The sequence below is a fragment of the Centrocercus urophasianus genome, unplaced genomic scaffold (assembly GCF_019232065.1).
Source record: "Centrocercus urophasianus isolate 14NV4802_14NV808 unplaced genomic scaffold, USGS_Curo_1.0 seq_15, whole genome shotgun sequence".
Taxonomy (NCBI): domain Eukaryota; kingdom Metazoa; phylum Chordata; class Aves; order Galliformes; family Phasianidae; genus Centrocercus; species Centrocercus urophasianus.
The window spans coordinates 30,323,900-30,344,880 of record NW_024884697.1 but is presented as its reverse complement, the minus strand read 5'-3'; the positions used below and the strand labels follow the sequence as shown (position 1 = coordinate 30,344,880).

Genomic DNA, 20,981 nt, shown 5'->3' with positions numbered 1-20,981 from the left:
ATGGAGGGAGAGGAAGGGAAGGAGAAAAGAAAGAAGGAAATGGAGAAAGGAGGAAGGAATGGCGAGAGAGAGAAAGAAACACACAAGAAAGCAAGCAGCAAGGTCAAACCACGAAGAAACATGACAGACAAATAATGTATCTTGATACCAAGTGCTGCAAACTTCAGTCAGTCACGATCAACCTGTTCAGACCAGGGCTTCATTAATATTCTGCAGTTGCCAGCACCAGCATCAGCTCTCAGTACAACAGCTTGTCACAGACTTCTGAGAAGGGGTTGTGCTGTTCTCATGCTTACAGAGACACAGATTTTACTGGGTATTTTAGTTTTGCTCTTCTGCACCATTAAAGTAACTGCTTCATTCTCCACTTGTGTTCTGTCTGCCATTTGTCCCAGAGGAAAAGAGATGGTATGTGAAAAATCTGTCCCTATTTTTTTGCACTATGGGAATATTTATCACATATGTAGGGCATTCCAGCTTCACATAGTAAGCCAGGGACTGCAAAGAGCCTTGCAAACTTCAGTTCACTCAGTTTCCTAATAGTCTAGTGAGGTAATTCAGAAGTTTCATTCACTTCCAGAATACAGTAGCAGGATAAATAACTTGACTGCATTTTACACCAAAATGGGTGGCAGAGCTGAGATGCAGACTAATGTCTAAGCAAACTGTCAATTAAGAATGAGATTTTTAAAGCTCATTACATAACAAATGCTAATTAATTGTACAGCTTGATACTTGAAGTGGAAGCATAGGTGGGGTACAGTCTTTGTTTTGTAGCTTTGGATAGTCAGCTGCTCTAAACCCTAATGAATATTAATGACACAGTTCTATTTAAAATCAATGACTTTGTGGTAGCATTAGCTAAGGAATGAGACATATAGGAATTACATTTATATAAAAGATCTCTGTTTGAAAGCTGGAAATAATTTTTTTTTTCTTATTTTTATCAGTAGCTCCAATTAATTCCAAGCAGGACAGTATTATAGGGTTATTGTTATACTAAATGATACTTCTTTGGCAATTTTCTATTATTCTTTAAGCAACATTCATTATTTGAAAAAAAAAATCTTTATTAGTTTCTTGAGATGGTTTTGCTCTGACTTGGGATTTTGTTGTGGGGAAAGGCAGGACATAGAAGGACTCTCAGTGAAGGGACCAAGAGAGACTGTCCTCTGCCCTTATTCTAACTTTAAGCTTTAAATAGGCAAAGTAACTACTAAGGAGCACTGGTAGCCAGCCTACTTATCTTCCTGGAAGAGGAAAATAGGCTGCATTTTGTCTGAATGCCCATATGCAGAGACTGAGGGCTACATGACAAATAAAACCAGAGTGTCTTACAGATACATTCAGAATTTGACTTTACTGCACTTTTTTTCCATTGGGGTCTAACCTGCAGGATAAAAACACTCTGTGAAGAACAAAACTGCTAAAATGCACCCAAATTATCAAGTATTTTAGAAAGCTGCTGTTTTTGTAAAGTTTCTCCAAAGTCCACAAATTGAAAGATGGTGTTTTCCAGATAGCAAAATGTAACAATAAGTACATTGTACTATAAATATAATAAACAATACTAATTTTTATTTATGAGGTTTATGTTAGGATTTATCTTTCTTTTTTTTTTATCTGGTCAAATCTTTTTTTAAAAAGAACCACTGGTCTTAATTTTAAAGCCTGTTTCACTTCAATCCTTAGTAGCACAATAACCAATAATGTTAAAATATATTACCACAGCTATTTTAAATATCAAGCTTTATCTTCTTAAAGAGAAAAAGACAAATTATTTTTTTCTCTCCAACATCAGACAAATTAGTAGTTCTAAACAGTCATATTTATGAAAGAAACATGCAGTAATTCAACCATCCATATTTTATAGTTAGAATCAATATTGTAACATATTTTTCATACCACTGAAGCAGTATCAACACTAGCATATGCCTGAAGGCAAAGTGGGAAAGTAATAGCCCCTCATACTTCCAAAGCACACATGGGAATAACTTTGTTCCAAATGCCTGGAAGGTTAGCAGAGGCAGGCTCTATGAAGAGAGGCAGAATTAAGGGAAAGTCACGTGCTGTAAATCAAAAATAAATGAACAATCCCAGTAACTCTCTTTCCTCGTAGGCTTTGGTGTTGCAATGGGCTGATTCCTAGTAACAGCATCACCTAAGCAGAAAATTGGATGGAGAAACAAAAACTGTTAACCAAGCACAATTACAAGCTGTGAGTTCCTGATGTTTGCAGGAATGATGAAAGGTCTAATCCAGACTGGAATAAAGGCACATCTTCTGTCTCAGTTTGAGGACTCAGTATAGGATTACTGAGACAGAAGGGAATGTTGTGTGTTAAGATGTTGCCCTGTGAAAAGCAAAAATGTGTTAAGTACCCTGACAGAGCGTAGTAAAAATCCCATTCACACCAGGGCTCTTGTTCATCCATGTTTAAACAAAGGCTGGGCTACTACTGCTAAATCACTAAAGAGGTTCTTACTGAACTGAGATACCCATCTGACAAAATTACACTGAAACTAATGTTAAATGATTGAGATCAGATTACGAGCACAACTAAGTCCTTAATGAGATAACAATGTAGTCTTGCTAATATTCATCATTCCTTGGAATTAACTTATTTATTTATTCATTTATTGTTGCTGTCAGATTCACATGGAGTACTATTATTAAAACTTCTAAAATCTGTTCTGCATTCACAGTTCCCACAATTCTGGGTCAAACTTCCATTCATTAGGCATTTGTTATTACCATTTTTGTCTGACTTTATGGGAAACCTAAATGACCACCTTATTCTGGATTACTAAATGGCTAGATGAATAAATTTAAGTGAAATGTATTCCAACCACAGTGATTGCAATTCTGTTTCAATTACTTCAAAAAAGCAGTCAATAAAATATCTAGCAAGGAGAAGTTGGCACCCCACCCAAATCGGAGTACACTGAAATGAAATGTTGAAGGCTAAATTGAAAATGCCAGTGATCCAGTCCAAAGACTTAATCAGCTTTAACAATAAGTTGATTGAGGCTGATGAAAAATTCGGCATAATTGAAAAAAAAAAGTCCTCAAACAAATCAACTTTTCAAAAACAAACAAACAAAACCCCAAAACTTTGTTGTTCCATTAAAGAAGTTTTAATAAGCTCAGCTAAACTCCTTCATTACAGCTCAAAGCATCAGCACTGAAAGAATATTGATCTGCTTATTCATTTATTTCTAACCATTCCTATCATCCTTTAAATTCTGTGAGTACTCCATCATATTTAACTATGATGGTTACCAGCCTAAAAACATGTTGTACGCATGTATTATTTTAACACTTCATAGACTGCTCTTGAGCCACAGGCTCAAAGCCCTCTGAGTACATGAGCACATTCATAGTCTTTACAATTCAAATAGAATTAAAGTTATAAAAAAGAATAACCAGAATAACAGCAATGGCTTCACATAAATCTAGAGCTATATGTTGGATAATATTTTAGAGTTCTGAAGTTTGGAGGGAAAAGAGTTAAATATTCATTTTTTTAATATTTTATAAATGGAAGACCTAAGGCTTCAAGTCAGTGTTAATGGAGTTATCTGTACTGCTCCTGCATATTACTTGAAATATAAATAGCACAGTTTTTGCAAAGCAACAGATTTTACATTATCAATAATAAAATATATTCATTTTAATATCATTCTACACTAAGCTGGAGAAAAAAATATTGATGATGGTAAGAAATAGCTTATTCTTAGTCTGAGCAACTAGCTAAAGTGTTCAGAATCAGAATTCATATTATTTTATTTAATTATATACTTCAGAAATTGCAATATTTTGTTCATTTATTGCTGAAGATAATACATCTATCAGTTTAATATTATGAAGATGCAATACACTCCAATTCAAATTGTGCTGCCATAAATTTCTCTAAATACTATCAAAGTTCATATGTCTCTTGATATTAGAATCCAAGCTGTTTGTCTTCTCCGCTTCAGTATCACAGTCCAGGGTATTTTCTGCATACATCCTACCCCTCACCCAAATCATGGCCTGAAAGTATGACCTTGAGCATATGGAGAAAATATTTTTCTTCAACATTCATGCAGCGCATGACTCCTATGGGTGGAAATAGTTACTAATGTTTCAGTCTCTGTGACAACTACTTTGATTATGTAATAGGAAGTAAACTGATCTGGATTCTGTTCCTAAGGACATATGACTGGGATCAAATAACTGTTCAAGGCTGGAAAGTATCACCAGACTGCAAAAGCTTATTGCAGGGTTCACACTTCTAGTATTCTCGCCAGCTTGGAAATTGTTATTGGCTTAAGAAATGTTTTCTATATTATAATTAAAATGGGAAAAGTTAGTAATGATGAGATGGAAGCTTTTAAAAGTGTGAACCACTAAAACTAAAGAATGATACATTAGTTAAGCCACAGTTAACTTGTGGAATGATATGCAAAATATGCTGGCAAGAAGAAAATGAGCAAAATCATAAAAACTCCCAATAAGGAAAATAGCCTTTGAAAGATATTATTGGAGAACTACTGAATCTTGGAAAAGACAGAATATTTTTTGTAGGTATTCAGTCTAACAGCCTCTCCAGAACTTGGATCACATAAGTAAGAAGCTATTCAGTTAAGGCAGATTTTCTAAAGCTTTATGGGAGCAGAGAAAGCAATCCATCTATTTGTATGAAACAAAATTAAAAACATGTGGGTAATTTAAACTGAAAAATCAAATTGATACAGCTGTGCCCATAAAAGCTTGATGTGTGAGCTCCTTCTGCGAGTAAAGATTAAAATGTGATTTCAAGCAGGCTACAACCAAAAGATAAATTAATTCAGAGATCATTCAAGAAGTACTAAAGCCTATTATATCAGTAGAAATAATGAAAATAAGTATTTTATCAATGTGCCTTAACAGAATTTAGCAGAGATGAAAAGTTCTATACATTTATTAAAAAATGATTTGAGAATTGAATCTGTGTGGGCTCATAAATCAAAGTGGAGGAGTTCTGAAAACGTCAACACTTTTTTTACAGACACAGTTTACCTGAGAGTGTTCCCTAGGTGGAAATATTAGTTACCATTTTATTCACCCTATGACCAGTGATTTCCAGGACTCTAAAAAAAGTAAAACTTGACAGCAAGGTACGCTCACTCCTACTGCACCCAGTTCCTCAGTTCTATGCAATAGATAAACAGGCTAACACGATGCCCATGCAGAGGGCATCCTTGAAGATGCTCTTGTTGTTTCTTAATACAGAAACCAGATTTTAATAGCACCCTGAGGGCTATACAGAGGAAAGTAACATCTCTAACTACCTAGCACTAAAGTAGACAGCAATGTCCAGCACAGTTAAGTTACTGCTCCTCTCATGCTGATATTTATGTTGTTATAAATATATATTTTTATTTCATTAGATGAGCAGACAACTGAGCAAAAGGGGAGGTATACATTTACATGGAACAGTATGGTATTATACAGAGGTACTCACACTGTATTTAATAGAAAAGCTTTCTTAGCTCAATATCCCATCTAGACAACTTAGTTATACTCAGGTATCATGGTACTGCACTACATAAAATAAGTGCATGTGTGGTGATTATTTGTCCAGTCTGGAACATGGTGATAAAAATTTATTTGAAGTATGTACCAAAACTAATATAATTTAGGCAATGATAATATTTAACATAAACAAATACAGGGAAGGAAGAAGCTGGAATTGTATTTGATTTCCATTGGAAGGAAGAGGATGTTTAATTACAAACTTACTATGTACTTTGTCCAAGTGTTAATGAGGTGACCTGCTGATATATATACAAAATAACTTTAAAGACCAAGACAATTTAATCTATTTCTAATGTGTACTCTGCCACCCGTTGTGAGAAATGGGACGTGAGGAGATCAAAAAACCTGTGTCTATTGTGTCTACTATGTAGGACACTTTCTAGCCCAGTACACGCTGTCCAAAATGTACATCATACAGCTGTACCTCCGACAGAGTAGTTCTACAATGCTGCACTTAAAACAGTCTTCGAATAATTTGCAGAAAGCTTTAGAATTCATCAAGAATCTAATTCAATCATATTGTTTATACTTGTATTATTTGCAGTTTTTTATTTTGTCTTTTACATTCTGCTCTCATTGAATGTCCAGAATATGTGTTTGAAGACTGCAGCTCTGCTATGGCACAGTGTCATAAAATTATTGATTGACACTTGCTTGATGAACTCAATAAGATGAGATGACCAACCACTGAAGGATGCTAGAGAAGTGCTATACAATCCTGAAACCTCTTCTTTCTTGTGCTGACATCAGGAATGAAGACTAGGAGTCCTCATTCAACTTCATTTCTCCCTTTTTTTCTTAATTTTCTATGTTTTTCCAGATTTAAATCTCTCATTATGTGCTTTCCACTGACTCCAGCATTATGTGTTTACCTTATACAGCACCCATACAGCAGCTTTGCAGCTTTTTTTTTTCCAGAATGTAAGCCACTTGATCAGAACCTATCAAGTACTTCCAAACATTAAGAAAAGTCATTTTCTTAATACAAAGCTATTTCTTAATAAAAATGGACAATTCAAAAGCAATACTGTTTGGGTTGCAAACCCAGTAAGCAGTCCTGCAAACAGGAGTTCTGCTACTCTGCTAGTTCTGATTTAGCTAGTAAATTATGCATTTTGGACAGAGGTTATGTATAGGAGTCAACATTGTTTCATTAGTCAAAAGCAACTCAATAAATTCAAAATTAGAAGCACTTTTGTTGATATAACCTATGCTCTAATAATATTAAAACTTATTCCATAGCCGTTCTTTGTCAAAACCAAACAAGTAATTAGACTCCAAAGTATAAGCTTTTTCATTTCTATATGGTTCATTTCTATATGGTCACTTTAGATAAGTCATCTCCTGTGACTTTTGGTAACACTGTAAAACACATTTCCCTCATCTTTATAGAGAATCTAGATTAGAATAATAGTAGCCCTCAAAATTTCTTTATAATAGCTGCAATAGAAGAAGCATAAAATGCATAAATATACAGCAAATGAGAAAAGAAACATAAAGTTATCTATGGCATTTGCATGATTCCAACTATCAAAAGGGTACAGTAAAAATATTCAGAGTAGTTCCAGTAAATCATATCTAGCTGAAAGTTTAATAAATCAAAACCAACAACACTGAACATCAAGGACAACATAGGACATCAACCTATTTGAGTGCCTCAGTCTATTGCAATGATCCTGTTGTCCCTTTCAGGATAGAAGTTTAACTAGATCAGAAGCAAAAAACTATGAGTTGTGTTTTTTGTCATTACAAACCGATATACACACACATTCTGTTGCCATCACATGATATATACTAAATACCAACTGTTACATATAAACAAGAGTTTAGCTAACTTTCTACATATAAAACTGATCATAAACTCTAAAAACATAGAATCATAGAATCATAGAATCACAAGGTTGGGAACGACCTACAAGATCATCTAGTCCAACCGTCTCCTCATCACCATTGCCACCACAAGCACTAAACCACATCATGCAGCACGTCATCTAGACACTTCTTGAGCACTGCCAGGAACGGTGACTCCACCACCTCCCTGGGCAGCCATTCCAGTGCCTGATCTCTCTCTGAGAGAAAAAGTTCTTCCTTATGTCTAATCTAAACCTCCTCTAATACAACTTGCAGCCATTACCCTGTGTCCTGCTTCTTGCCTGGGAGAAGACGCATCTTCACCATCTACATCTACAGCACACTTTGCATATCTTTTTATTTTGTCTTGGTAACAAGACAAAGAAGTGGTAGTGCAGATTTTTAAATCTGAAGGTTTCTCCTTCAGGAAGTACTATAATGCTGCGATTCATAGTCTATTATTATAATTCTCTGAAGTCCTCCTTCAATCTTCAAGACAATAACACTTTCCTTTGTAAACAAAGTATCTGTCTCTGGAGTATATATTTTTCTCTTAAAACCTTAAGCACATATCTTTGATTCATTTCTGCTGGTCTTAAACAATCATCTTACCTGTGCAGAAGAATGCATAGACTTATGCACACACTAACTATGCACTTCACATATGAAAAATACCATATTTTTAATTGTGATTTAGCTAGATCCTTCCTCAGTTGACAGCTGCAGATGAAACAACCACCCCATTCTGGGACGACTAGCTTCTCTTTTCATTCAGAGGTTCTTCGCTTAACATATTTTTCAGTATTTCACAGCTCTCTCAGTACATTACTGGATGTGCTGCCTAATATTTTTGAGGGAACATTAGACTGCTGTTAACTGGTTTGACTTAAGCCAAAAAACTTTGTTCTGTTTATTATTCCCTTTCCATAATATCTTGCATTTTTATATATTATATGGTGTTTGGGCTTTTGTTTTCCTTTATTTCCTTCAGTTTTGATTTAATTTCTAAGTTAGGTAAGGTGAGATTCATCTCACTGATCAACAAAATGTTTTTACTAAGAGATGGCAGTAGTGTAAAATGAACTCTGTTCTAATTAGCTCCAAATAAATTTGTATGGTTGTCACATGTGGAAAGAACATGGACTGGTTTTTGATCTACTGCCTAGCACAATTTACTCGTTCTAAAAATATACCTGTAAAAGGCTACACACATTTACTGTATCATGTAAACAATAAAGTGGATAATCTAATGGAAAAACATACCTAAGTTATATTTATGTACATCTCAGAAAATGGTGCTACATATGTAGGTGACTCTAGGTATGAAATGAAATTGGAAGACACAGAATATTTCACTTGTCCTTTGCAGGGAAATGTTTCATTTTCCTGTGAAGAACAGACCTGAATGCTGCAAAATGCAGTACTGATAAACTTCAGTATTGACCTTTAATTTACCAACACTGTGGGAAAGTGAACAGGGACTCAGTGACTCAATTCATCTGTATTGTTTTCCTGAGGAAATAATCAAGAGCACAAAAGGGTGAAGCAAATAGTGTTGCATTCATCATCAAAGTGTAAATAAAGCTGTGACTCATCTTCTTAACAAAATAAAATAGGACTTTTAGGAGAAGCATATGGAATGCTCTGGCATTTTTGACTTTTCCAGTTGGCTCCAGCTTCTTTCTGTTATGCATCAAACATGAAGTTGCTTTATAGGGTTAGCTGTATATATAGTGCAGATACATAACAAATACCTATTCTTACTACCTATGATTGCTAAGTACAATGTAGTAGCAAACTAACAAAAAGAACTGTTTAATTCTGCTTCAAAGAAAGGGAAATCTTTTCAAGCAAGCTCCTTAAATAACAATATTGTATTTTTTTTTTCATAAGCTGTTTCAGACATTATTAACAATAAAAAATAAATGAAAAAAAAAAAAAAAAGAATGCAAAAGTTTGCTATTGGAAGACTTTTATTTACATTAGTTGTTTCTCACGCACCAGATCTGGACATGCAGGTGGTGATTTCTGACAAATGGACTTCTATATATGTCCTGCAAACTTAAGCTCACAGAATTAATGGAGAAAAAAAGGCTTCCCCAAACTTTGGTTGGGTTTGATAACTAATAATGAGCTGGAAAACTGGTGCACCAATATGGTCCGAGAATAATAAAAGCTGAAACCTCTTTGAAATATATCAGGTGCTCTAATTTGTGAATATAAAATGAACAGATTGAAACTTTGCAAACAGAGCGCTTGATGCAGTTATAATGAACTTGTATTGCTATAGTGGCCAAATATTGCTATGGGTCGCTCCCAAGTAAGTGTTGTGAAAGACTTACTTTATCGAGAAATGACTATCCAAAATAGCATTATTGTGTGCATTCTAGGGTATTACATTTTAGAGAAAAAAAATGCTGCCTATAAATGACTTTGAATGTAATAACTGGTTACAGGTTTTCTAAGTGCTGAATCATCCATTTTAACTCTCCTTAAAGCTTTTATATCACTCAGTGAAATTCACTGTAACCTTGCTTCTGTATATAAAACATCTCCAAGGTTCATTATGGTAGGCAAATAGCTCAGTAAAACTAGTCAGGCATTATTTAGGTTTTGTTCTGTTTGTGTTGTTTTTTGTTTGTTTTTGTTTGTTTGTTTTTAATGCAACAAATGCACAATTGTTTACAGGTTAAAAAACTTTGAAACAAAAGGATTATAAATTACCCTTCTCTAAAAACCAAAGAAACTGAAATAAGACCGAGCAATGGCTACCTTTGTGAATAATGGCTACCTAATATTCCACAAAATCATTCAGATTCTGAAAACTTAAAAACACTCATGATGTTGTCATGAGCCAGAAAACAAGGTTATATTCGTGCCTCCTACATAACTACATGTAAGAAAAATATAACTTATATTTATGTACCTCATGTACGTGGTATAGTCCCAGCTCTTTGAAGATTGAAGATATCTTTGAAGATTGAAGATATCTGCATAGCTGTACCTCATTTTGGAAAAATGGTTTGTCTCTTAACAGAGAAGTTCATAGATTTATTTGCTCTAAAATCATAAATCATCATAAAGCATCATAAATACCTGCTTTGATGTGAAACAATATAATATTAATCCAACTTATACTGTCATGTAGTGACAAGATCATCATTAACTGCCAATAAAGTACTTGAAATAAAGTGCTTATTTAAGCAAAGCAAAGCAAAGACGGCTCTAGAGCATATTTGGACTGACATAAAATGGCTGCTGTTCAGATGGAGTCTCTGTCCTGCTCTGTTAGAAAGAAAGACTTACTTTATCAAGAAACCACTATCCAAAATAGCATTATTGTGTGCATTATAGAGTATTACATTTTAGAGAAAAAAAAAGCTGCCTGTAAATGACTTTGAATGTAATAACTAGTTACAGGTTTTCTATTTCTTCTGGATGACAATGTTGTCCAACCAGCTGACTGTGAAAAATATGCAGTCTTTATGAAATATTATGCTTATTTTGCAAATAGGTAGATGTAGCTAGGAAAGAGAACACAAAGCAGAAAGGTGCATTAAATCTTTGAAGGCATACATTAGTTCTCTCACTCTGAGATGTGCTTTCACACCAGTATGAGTTGATTGTATGTGTCAAGTTGACTGACACATTTAATTCCTTCTTTGAAATTTCTTGTTTTTACTTGGTTCCATTGTATTTATTTTTCCATCTTAATGACAATTTTACCATGATCTACATTTCCCTGACGAGTGTACCAATAATAATAAGTATACACCTGACTATCTTTTAGCTTCCTGCATAATTCTTCCAGTCAAGGCAATGACTTCAGGTGACCTGGACCCATTCTCCCATTCTGCATTAAATTCTTCCTGTAATTTGAAGAAATACTTACATGTCTCAATTCAGTAACGTGCTTGAGAATCTGCACAGATTTCTTATTATTTCAAATAAAACAATTATCCTTAAGACATTTGCAAATTGACTGCAGGTTAAATGTGTCTAACTGGTCTACAGTGAAAAGAGTAATTCCAGGTAAACCTAAACTTTACCTACCTCTAAAGCAGCAACTTCTCTAGCTCAAGCTAAATTTTATTTATAATTAATTTTCAGCAGCCAAAGAATATGAGATTATTTCCTCCAAAACAAATATATATATATATATATATATAAATATAATATAGAGCAGCAATGTTCTCCAGAAACGTCTCATAAGATGAAATCTCTTAAAACAGAAAAGATGACAGGTAGAATTTTTTTCTAGATAGAAAATTAATTTGGATGTTAGGTTCTGTTCTGATCCTTGCACAAGCAGCTCAAGGAATTGACAAGTTCACCTAACAGAGCCAACACTGTGACACCCTATTGACTAGATGTCAAACGTCAAATAGCCCTGACCCATCAAACAACCTCATGTTGTTTACTTAACAGACCAAAAGGCAGCATGACACCTAGCACAATCAAGACTGGACATTTCTGACCATGCTAAGCACAGAATTTTAGAACCCTGAAGCAACTAGGAATTTAAGGACTTTAAGTCATCCAGCAGCTGTTCGAGATTTTGATTACTAATGTTTATATATAAGCTTATACTTATTATCATGAAACTTTTATATAAAGCTTATGTACTAAGTTCCTACTTCTTTTCATATTTATTCTCTGAATTAAGGGATTATCATATCAAACCAAATACATTCCTACAAGACAAAAAGCAATGAAAACCAGTGACAATCATTTTCTAAGGATAAGAACAGTTATCAGTGAAAGTGTTTGTGTACGATCAGCTCTGTTATTTTTATTTGGTCCATTACAGAAATTCATTGATTCTACTGCTGTAGAATATTTTGTTTATTGGCTTCTTTCAGTCTTTAGAGACAGAATATGCATTCTTGATGTCAAGGTCTTTAACACTGCAATATTGTTGTCCTTGAAAACTACCTTTTTTGCAATCCAATGTCACAACCTATTTAATCTATCTGTATTTTTTAAGTGTTTACTGCCATGGCACAGTACTCTGAGTTATGTACAAATATTAAAATGCTACAGGCAGGCTACCTGCAGGTAGGCAGTGGCATCTGTGTATTTTGAGAGCTGCGACACCATGATTGTTTCTCTGAAACAATTCAGAGAAACAATCATAGCACACAGAAAATGACAAGGCACTGCACAAAACTTTCTGAAATCAGAGTGGTAGTGGGGTTGAACTCGATTTCAAAAAGCTTTTAACCCCTCCCCCCCCACTCCCCAGATTCTTGTGACTGCGTCAAAAGTTTGTTTATGCAACTAACTTTAAAAGTAAAATGATAAAAATAACAATATTCTTTTTAGCAGTTTAGATCATAGTTAGTAAAAACATACCAGACACTAAAAAAAAATCCTGAATTCAACAGGAGAAAGAATTTTTCTGAAATAATCTTTCTCTATTAAAAAGGAAAAAAAAAAAAAGAAAGAAAAAAAAAAAGAAACCAACAGACAAAAAGCAACAAAAACATTTTTAAATGCAACTTCCTTATTTGTCTAACACATATTCAAAATTTATGAATGCATTTATTTTGCAAATATTTCCCTTTCTCTTCACTGTAAACCTAACAAGTTCAGTGCCAATAATATTTTTAATTGAGAGTGAATGAAGCCTTGTATCATATTTAATTTGTTGATTATATGATAACAATAGTCTCTCCATGGTTCATCTTAGATTGTTTCTCTCTCCTTGGCAAAGACATGTATCATTTTATTATTCTGAATTTAACAAATTCCGTCTCTAGCAGGCCAAGTGAGAATCTAATTTCCAAGATCTTCTACTGGAAAAGTTTGAAATCTTGATTTTGAAAATGTGAAGTGATGATGTAGCAGTAACCTTCTCTTTTTGCTTGTTGCAAATGAAAATGTCAATCCTTGAAAGACACAGTACTCATCCCCAAATGTACAGATTTAATAGAAAAAGTCAACATTGGCTTTGCATTATATGTGACCTATATGAAATCCTAAATACAAGTCTGATAAATTCTGCACAAATAAAATAATTCTCTTTTGTTTGAGAGCTGCTCTGAAAATAGCATTTCCTATTCTATTTTTTGGCCCATGACATAAGAGGTGGATGTTGGTGTTGTGGTAGAAGAGGTTGAACCTTCCCACCAAAATCCCATTACATGTTGTTGCCGTGTGACAGATGGCAACAGAGGGGCAGTCTGACACAATGGCATCTGACATGGAAGTGTGTATGAAGAAAGGGTGTGTCAGTGAACTCCTCCATGCAGAAAAAATTGTACCCATTGACATTCATTGATGCTTGCTGAACATTTATGGAGACCAAACAGTGGATGTGAGATCACTGAGGCAGTGGGTGGTGTGTTTCAGCAGTGGTGACAAGAAAGACAAGACATGTTCCAGATAGCTAAGCAGCTTTTGACGAGCATGACATGCAGGCTCTTTTTCACCACTAGCAAAAATGCATAGCTAATGGTGGTAACTATGTTGAAAAATAGTGTTTTGAAGCTGAGAACTTGTACTTTCAAATATTGTAACTGTGCTCTTTGTGACTAATGTAGAGTGGAAATGAGAGGCATTACTATCAGAGCAACCTTTCTATTTTGCAGTATGAGAAAACAGTTATCAAAAGATAGAAGAAGAAGAGCAGAACAGACTATTTTTTGTGCCAGAGTAACTTTCTCACTCATTAAAATATATATATATATTTGCTATGAACAAAATACATTAATTCAAGGCAAAATAGAATGCCATGTATAATATTTTTTGAATCCTTGATTGTACATTTTCATCATTCATTTTATTTTCTGTATTGTCTCACTTATCTTATTTAAACCGTTTTTTACTTTTTCAATATTTCAGAAGCTATGCTCACACAGATATAGCAAGAAGATTCAGTTCAGATTTCAGATAAAATATTTGACAACACAGCACAAGGTCACCTTTTAGCCTAATGACTGGAGGTTTTGGTTCACCACCATTGACCCTGTTTGTACCATATTCTGTATTAAGTCATGCATGGAGTTGGGGAGAATTATGCAAGAAAATGTAGGCAGATCCGGTACAATCAACTCTCCCCTACCACTGGAATTTGCTTCCAGTCATGTTTTCAATTTCTTATTCCTGTTCTTTTCTAGTAAATCCAGTGGAAAAAAAAATCTGTATTTTCACACAAATTTTTCTTTTGCATTATATAGCACAGTCTCAAGCATTAAAAAAGAACAAACAAACAAACAAACAAACAACAACAACAAAAAAAAAAAAAACAAAAAAAAACAAAAACAAAAAAAAAAAACCACAACCTTATGGCTTACTATCACCCTGCTTGCTATCACCCTGCAGCACATTTTCCAATAGCTACTCTGACCTTATCTGACTGTCACTGAATACCACAGCATTTCTGGAGATCTGGCATGCCAAATAGCTTTCAACAGTGAAATCATACAACAGATTTTGGAAATGAGTTACATCTGGGCCAAGCTGCTGAGTGTTACAAAATACAAATCATCAACACAGAATTTCCTACATGCTTATAAGAAAATACAAGTTTCTATCTTCTTCAGCAGGTGAACTGATTAAGCAGCATTTTAAGAAGCAAATATAGCGTGATTTCTATTTTCTTTAGCTTGTGCCCTGTGGTGAGGCATCCAGCACACATCCAATTGTTTCTTTGGAATGATCACTTATTATTTCCTGTCATGTATTTTTTATCTATGAACAATCAAATCCTGAATCAAGTTAGAGAGGAAGGACAGGGAACTTACAACCAGACTCAGTGGATAAGGAATATCTTCCAGAAACTTTTTCCCCTCAACTTCAGAACTTTTTACAAATGGGGAGGTAGAGGGAAGGATGAAGAAAAAAGGACATCTATTATTGGAACTAAATTAAGTAAAAGTTTTCACAGACTTCTTTAAAGTTTCCAACAATCGAACGTGCATGAAACTATGGGGTTTAGTTTTCCCCAATATATCTGAGACAAAAGTCATATGAAAAGTTAATACTGGTGCCAGAGTAGTTGAAGAAAAAGAGACTGACTGAGATAGGTAAAAAAAAAATCACATCATTCTATAACCTTAGCAGTTAATTTTCCATTCATCCTCTCTCAGTCATGTCTGTCTTACTTGTGCATGCAATTTAAACAAACAAACAAACAACAACAACACAACACTCTTAACAGGTTAACTTTAAGCAAGGACTCAGAAATATTTTTAAACTGACCAACCATTTCATGAATTTCAGTGTCTGAGTAATCACTTATGTCACGACAAAGCAAAGATTCATTTTCAGAAAATGCAGAAATCTTATGCTGTGCTCGACAACTTAGTATGAGTAACATAGGAGTAATTCAGGGTGAAGGCAATAGGAACTCTGTTCTGTGTATGCAAGGTATTGAGCAAGTTTCTCATTGGGAAACCAACAAAATGCAATGTATTTTGAAAGCAAAATCACTTGCATTCGTACAGCTTCCACCTCATCAGATTCCAAATTTATAGGAGCTGTAGAATTAAAATAAACTTTTAACTTTGGATTGACTATCCAGACTTCAGATTACTGTTGCCTGTGCCTCTCATATTTCTGCCTGTGATTTTCTGAGAAAAAATATGAACATCTCTTTTGTATGACAAAGAAACAGTCAGTCTCAGACAACAGAGATGCAGGAGACCACAGTACAGACACAAAAGACATATCTGAGATTTCTGGACAATTGTCAAAAGTCCTAAAATTATTACCTGAAAATATTTCCAGATGAAAAACAATGATCTGCACATCGGGGTACAAATATCTGTTATATATAATAAATGAAGTCATAGCCTATAATTCAATTGCAAAGAAATACAAAGATTAATCCTTTGTCCGTTAATTTAATATTCTGGATAATATTTATATGTTTCATGTTATCATCTGCATTTTAACTTACACTTGGTAATCCCATTTCCCACCATTCATTCTTTTTTCACCAGTTTTTTTTCATACAAAAATCAAATAGCATTTGATTTTATTGATTTATAATATTTTTAATTCCTTACTTTTATTATTATTATTATTTATTGAATAGCTAGAACAATCTTATTTATAAATGAGTTTTAAATTCAGAGTTCAGTAAGTAGTCAAGCAGCAATGGAAACTATTTTCCATTGACACTTCAGATTCCTGTGACAAAAATTACGTTTTTCTAAAAATGTTACAAGGAAGTTTTAGCTTTACTAGCAATGACTGAGAACAATCAGTTAGCAATATAAAAAATGAAACAGACAATACTTCCACATCCTTCAAGGTTTACCCTGTCAAATTTTACAGCTCTGAGGACCAAACAGCTGAAGGAAAAATTCCCAGGGACTTGAACTAAGAGAATGAGTAATTCAAATTATTCAACTATAAATGTTATTCTTTTTCAAAATTGAAATTTTGATTCTGTGGAAATATGTGAAACTTCCTACCAATAACAAAAATGAAGAAGGGGATCAAACTATTTCATATCCAAGAGATTTATATGACACAACTAGCAAAATACAGGTAAGCAAGTCACATATATATAATACTTTATGAAATACAAGTCATAAGGCAACTAAAACACAATGACCAGCACTGGAAATTATGCCAAAAGGAAAAAAGCCAAACTCAAGCAAAACAAAACCAGTCTCAGTTTTACTCCATACACAGCCTCTTGGAAATAATCTTACATTTTTTTCAGGACTCAAACTATAAATTTCCCCTGCTACTATTTGACATGCTACTATGATCCATCAAAAATGACAAGGAAGTAAATTCATACTAACAGAGTAACTTGCTGAACTACCCGCAGCTGGCTGAATCTAGATAAACGAACTAAGTCATGCTGCACTATGTCAAAGCTCAAGTACAATTTTCCTACTTGCATGGTATGCCTGCTACAAATACAGCTTGAGGTTTCCAACAACAGACCTGCTGTTATTATGGCAACTGCACAGGGTAATAAAAGAAACCTCGTGAAAGTCACACATGACAAAAGTTGAGAGGAAAGCCTTGGTAAATGACTGCTTCCCAGAAATCGGAACTGTGATTATTCTTTCAAGTTCTTCTAAAACTATTTGGTAGTCTGTGAATTACATGAATTTCACAGACAAATGATTATCAGTACTACAGATATGCAGATGACACTAGATGCTGAAAAGAGAATTTTGTAAAGCAGGTCTTAGGCCATCAGAATCTATTGATTTTTGATTGTTATAACCTGGTGGCATCAATGTATTATTTGTAGCAGACTTCTTCTTCACTTTTAGGGTATAAGAAATAAATAAAGCTGCTTCTCTGTTCACAGAGATGTTAGGAACTCACAAAACAATGAAAGGTGGATGTGTCTTTGAAACATTTGTGAAATAAAATTGGATTTTATCCTGATGGTAGTTTAAATAAATTGGGTATTTCTGGTTACTAATATAAATTTGAAGAAGGACAAGAAATCACTGTGAAGAAAAGAAAAAAGCATGGGATTTTAACATATAAAATTCAGCATTTAAAAGAAATGCAGGAAATGTGTAAATTTTGGAGAAACATTAAAATAACGCAAAGCAATTTTTATAATCTGTAATGATGTAAGATATCTCCTCCGTTTCCGTGGTGACATGACTTCTGGAAATCCAGAATTTCTTAATGTTGGATAAATCTTTTCAGTTCTGAGTAGGCAGAATCACATTTGTACCATTTTACAGTGCAAAGATCAAGAAGTTGCCAAAAATGTGTAGGTAGGCACTTATGACTCATGCCACAAGTTCAGAAAAAATTCTGTTTTAGCTTCACTACACATGCAATACTCACAAAGCAATCCATGCTCTAGAAACATGTTCAGACATTATCTTCATAAGAAATGAGGAAAGAGCAGAAGTGCTCCTTCTTTCAAGAGCGCACCTCTCTAACCTGCCATTTTAGACTCTGAGATTATTTTTGAGAGGCCAAAATCTAGGTCACCAGTTTGAAATTACCCACAGAAGCATCAGCCAATGCTTTTTCCTCTGATACTCTGTACATGTGGTCATTAAGCCAGTATTGACTTTCGGCTGTCTCAAGTTTCATAGAAGAAGCCACCAACATACATGTCTTCACAGCACTAGCCAGACATTACATCCATCTTGCACCTGGATAAACACCTATTGCATGCTGACACAGAGAACATCTGAGACATGTACTATGTTGATGCCTAAGTGATGCAGATCTACCTTTACATCCCTAGCCCTCCATCAGGAACTGTAGATGCCTGCAACAAAATAATGTGCTCTGGGCCTCTAAAATGTACAAGATATCCCTTAATTTCTCTAATACCTGTGCACAGAAAGAAGGCCCTAGGTGATATACAGATAACTAGACAGAGTAAACTGGCAGATCTTACACTAGCTGCATTGTCATTTGATTGTGACAAATTTGGGGCTAAAGAACTAAAAATCATAACAAAGTCCAAAAAATTTCTACAGATAAACACTTTGGGAAGATGTCATCATCAGTGTTTAGAATCTCAATATCACTGTTTGCCATCTTGAGTTTCTTTTTTAAACATGAGAGATGCTACAAGGCTTCAGGAGTATCTTGGATGTAGATGAATGGGGAGAAAGGGGATGGGGAAAACAGAGGGATGAATGGATGAATACACGAGAGAAAAAAAAATTAATTGGTCTTCTTCATTACTCACAGAAAAGAAAAAATTTCAACTTGTGCACTCTTACAGTTAGCAGAGAAGAAGAGATGAGGAATTTATATTTAGCTAAAGAGCACCTCCCCTGTGAGACACAGAAATTCAAGCGTAAATGAATTTGAGGTTAACTTGTCCTTTAGCCACCTTGCTGTCTGAAGTGAAAAAAGATATCAATTGTTACACTTCAGTCTTTAGATTCAATGTTGTGACTTGGCTGATAGGAGAGCTGCAATAACCAATGAAGTCACTTTTTTGTAATTGATGTATTTAATTGTGATAATGCATAATGCATCTAGCTTTGAAGGGGTTTGCTTCTGTAATTTCTTTTCAAAACTTTCAGTTCAACTGTACAATACTCAGCACATCACCAGTCTTACAGTATGATTTGATTACACGCAGACCTAGCAGAATTTTATTGTTTACATCTGCTGCTTGAATTATAGTAACTTTTATTTTGGACCTAATTATATTTTCCCATATTAACACATCTCAAACTGCCTCAAACAGTCTGTTTAACCAGTGTTGCACAAGAATACTGGGTCCTTAAGCCTAAAATTATGTATATTTGCTTGCCATTTTCTTTTCTTACTGTTATCACACGAGTAATTCAGCTGTACTATGCAGCCAGATGTTACTACATACTGTTGATCTAATTCTAAATCCTTTTTGCCAAGTCAGAAATGAATACCATGGGATCATTTTGAACACATAAAGTACTTACTGTGGGACAGAAAACAATGTCTTTTCTGTGAAGGATGAAATACATCCCACAAGGCTTTTCAGTAGACAGTAATTAACTCTTCAGTATTTTCATACATCGTAGCAAGTCTTCCTTGTGAGTCAGAGATGAATTACTAAACAAAGAACATTAAGGTTTGCTTCAATGGTGCATTTCATACTTACTGATACAAATGAGTTTCCTAATAGCACATGAAGAGCGTTCATTACTAATAGAAAAATTCCTAATCTACAGAATTACCTTCCTTCCTATGTCTTTTCCTATTTCTGAGCTAAAAGTGAGTCATTTTGAATTTAAGATCAAGGACATAACAGTAATTTTATGAATTGTAATGAACTTAAAACTCAGTTCATAAACTCTAAGAATCACATCTTACTAAACAGACAGATAAAAAGCTAGATAGATAGATAGATAACCCAAGTCACTTAAGATATGGAAATAAACACTCCAGGGCACTTAAATGGTTTTTGTTTTTTTTTTTTTCATTTTGCTGGTCACTTAGTGATGGTCTACACATGACTAGTAAGTTAAAGTGTTCATAGTGTCAAACTTGGTTAAACCACTTCTTTTTTTTAATCGATTCTTGGTTTGTCACTAAGCAGAATTTCTTCTTTTTCCATCTTTCTTTATTTCACTATTCAATATATTTTTGAAGTGCCTGTTTTGAGGAGATGAGGGTGCATAAAAGGAAAAATTGCTTCTTCCTTTGTCTTCTGATTTGCAGAGGGTGTAATTTTGCCTTCACTGAAACAGATCTTTTCAAATGTTAATGATGTCAACTCTTGAATTGAATGGTTGTTATAAAACTATTTGGGGAAAAGGCTTTCTATTTCACAGTTTAACTTCTGTGCTTGAGTAGCTAATCTCAGGTCACCATGCTGATTCACCTTCTTATAACCTTATTTCAATTGTATCCAAAACCCAACGAACTAAAGGGTTTTCTGGCTGCCACTCATGGAGTCTTATCAATTTTGTTCACTCAGTTGAAATCATATTATCTTAATTACCTCCTTAGTCCTTTAACTTTCTACTGCATGTCTCAGGGTCCCACATTCACTTCTTGACTGACACAGTTCCCACAGCATGAAGGGACAAAACCAAAGTGTGTCAAAGAGACTTTTATCCCCATAGATGAACTGTTTTATTTTTGCTTTTCTGTCTCTCCTCCACCTAGCCCAC

General features: G+C 34.4%; 1 protein-coding gene across 5 annotated transcripts in view; it reads right to left on the bottom strand.

The window, feature by feature from the left end:
* The window catches only part of SLC16A7 (solute carrier family 16 member 7), a 79,542-nt gene that overhangs the window by 33,510 nt on the left and 25,051 nt on the right, over nt 1–20,981 (bottom strand). The window contains exon 2 of one of the 5 annotated variants that reach the window (XM_042815490.1): nt 19,785–19,917. The exons of the other annotated variants lie outside the window; for them this stretch is intronic. The gene's annotated coding sequence lies outside the window, so the exon portion shown is untranslated. The remainder of the gene's footprint in view (nt 1–19,784; nt 19,918–20,981) is intronic. 5 annotated transcript variants of the gene reach the window in all.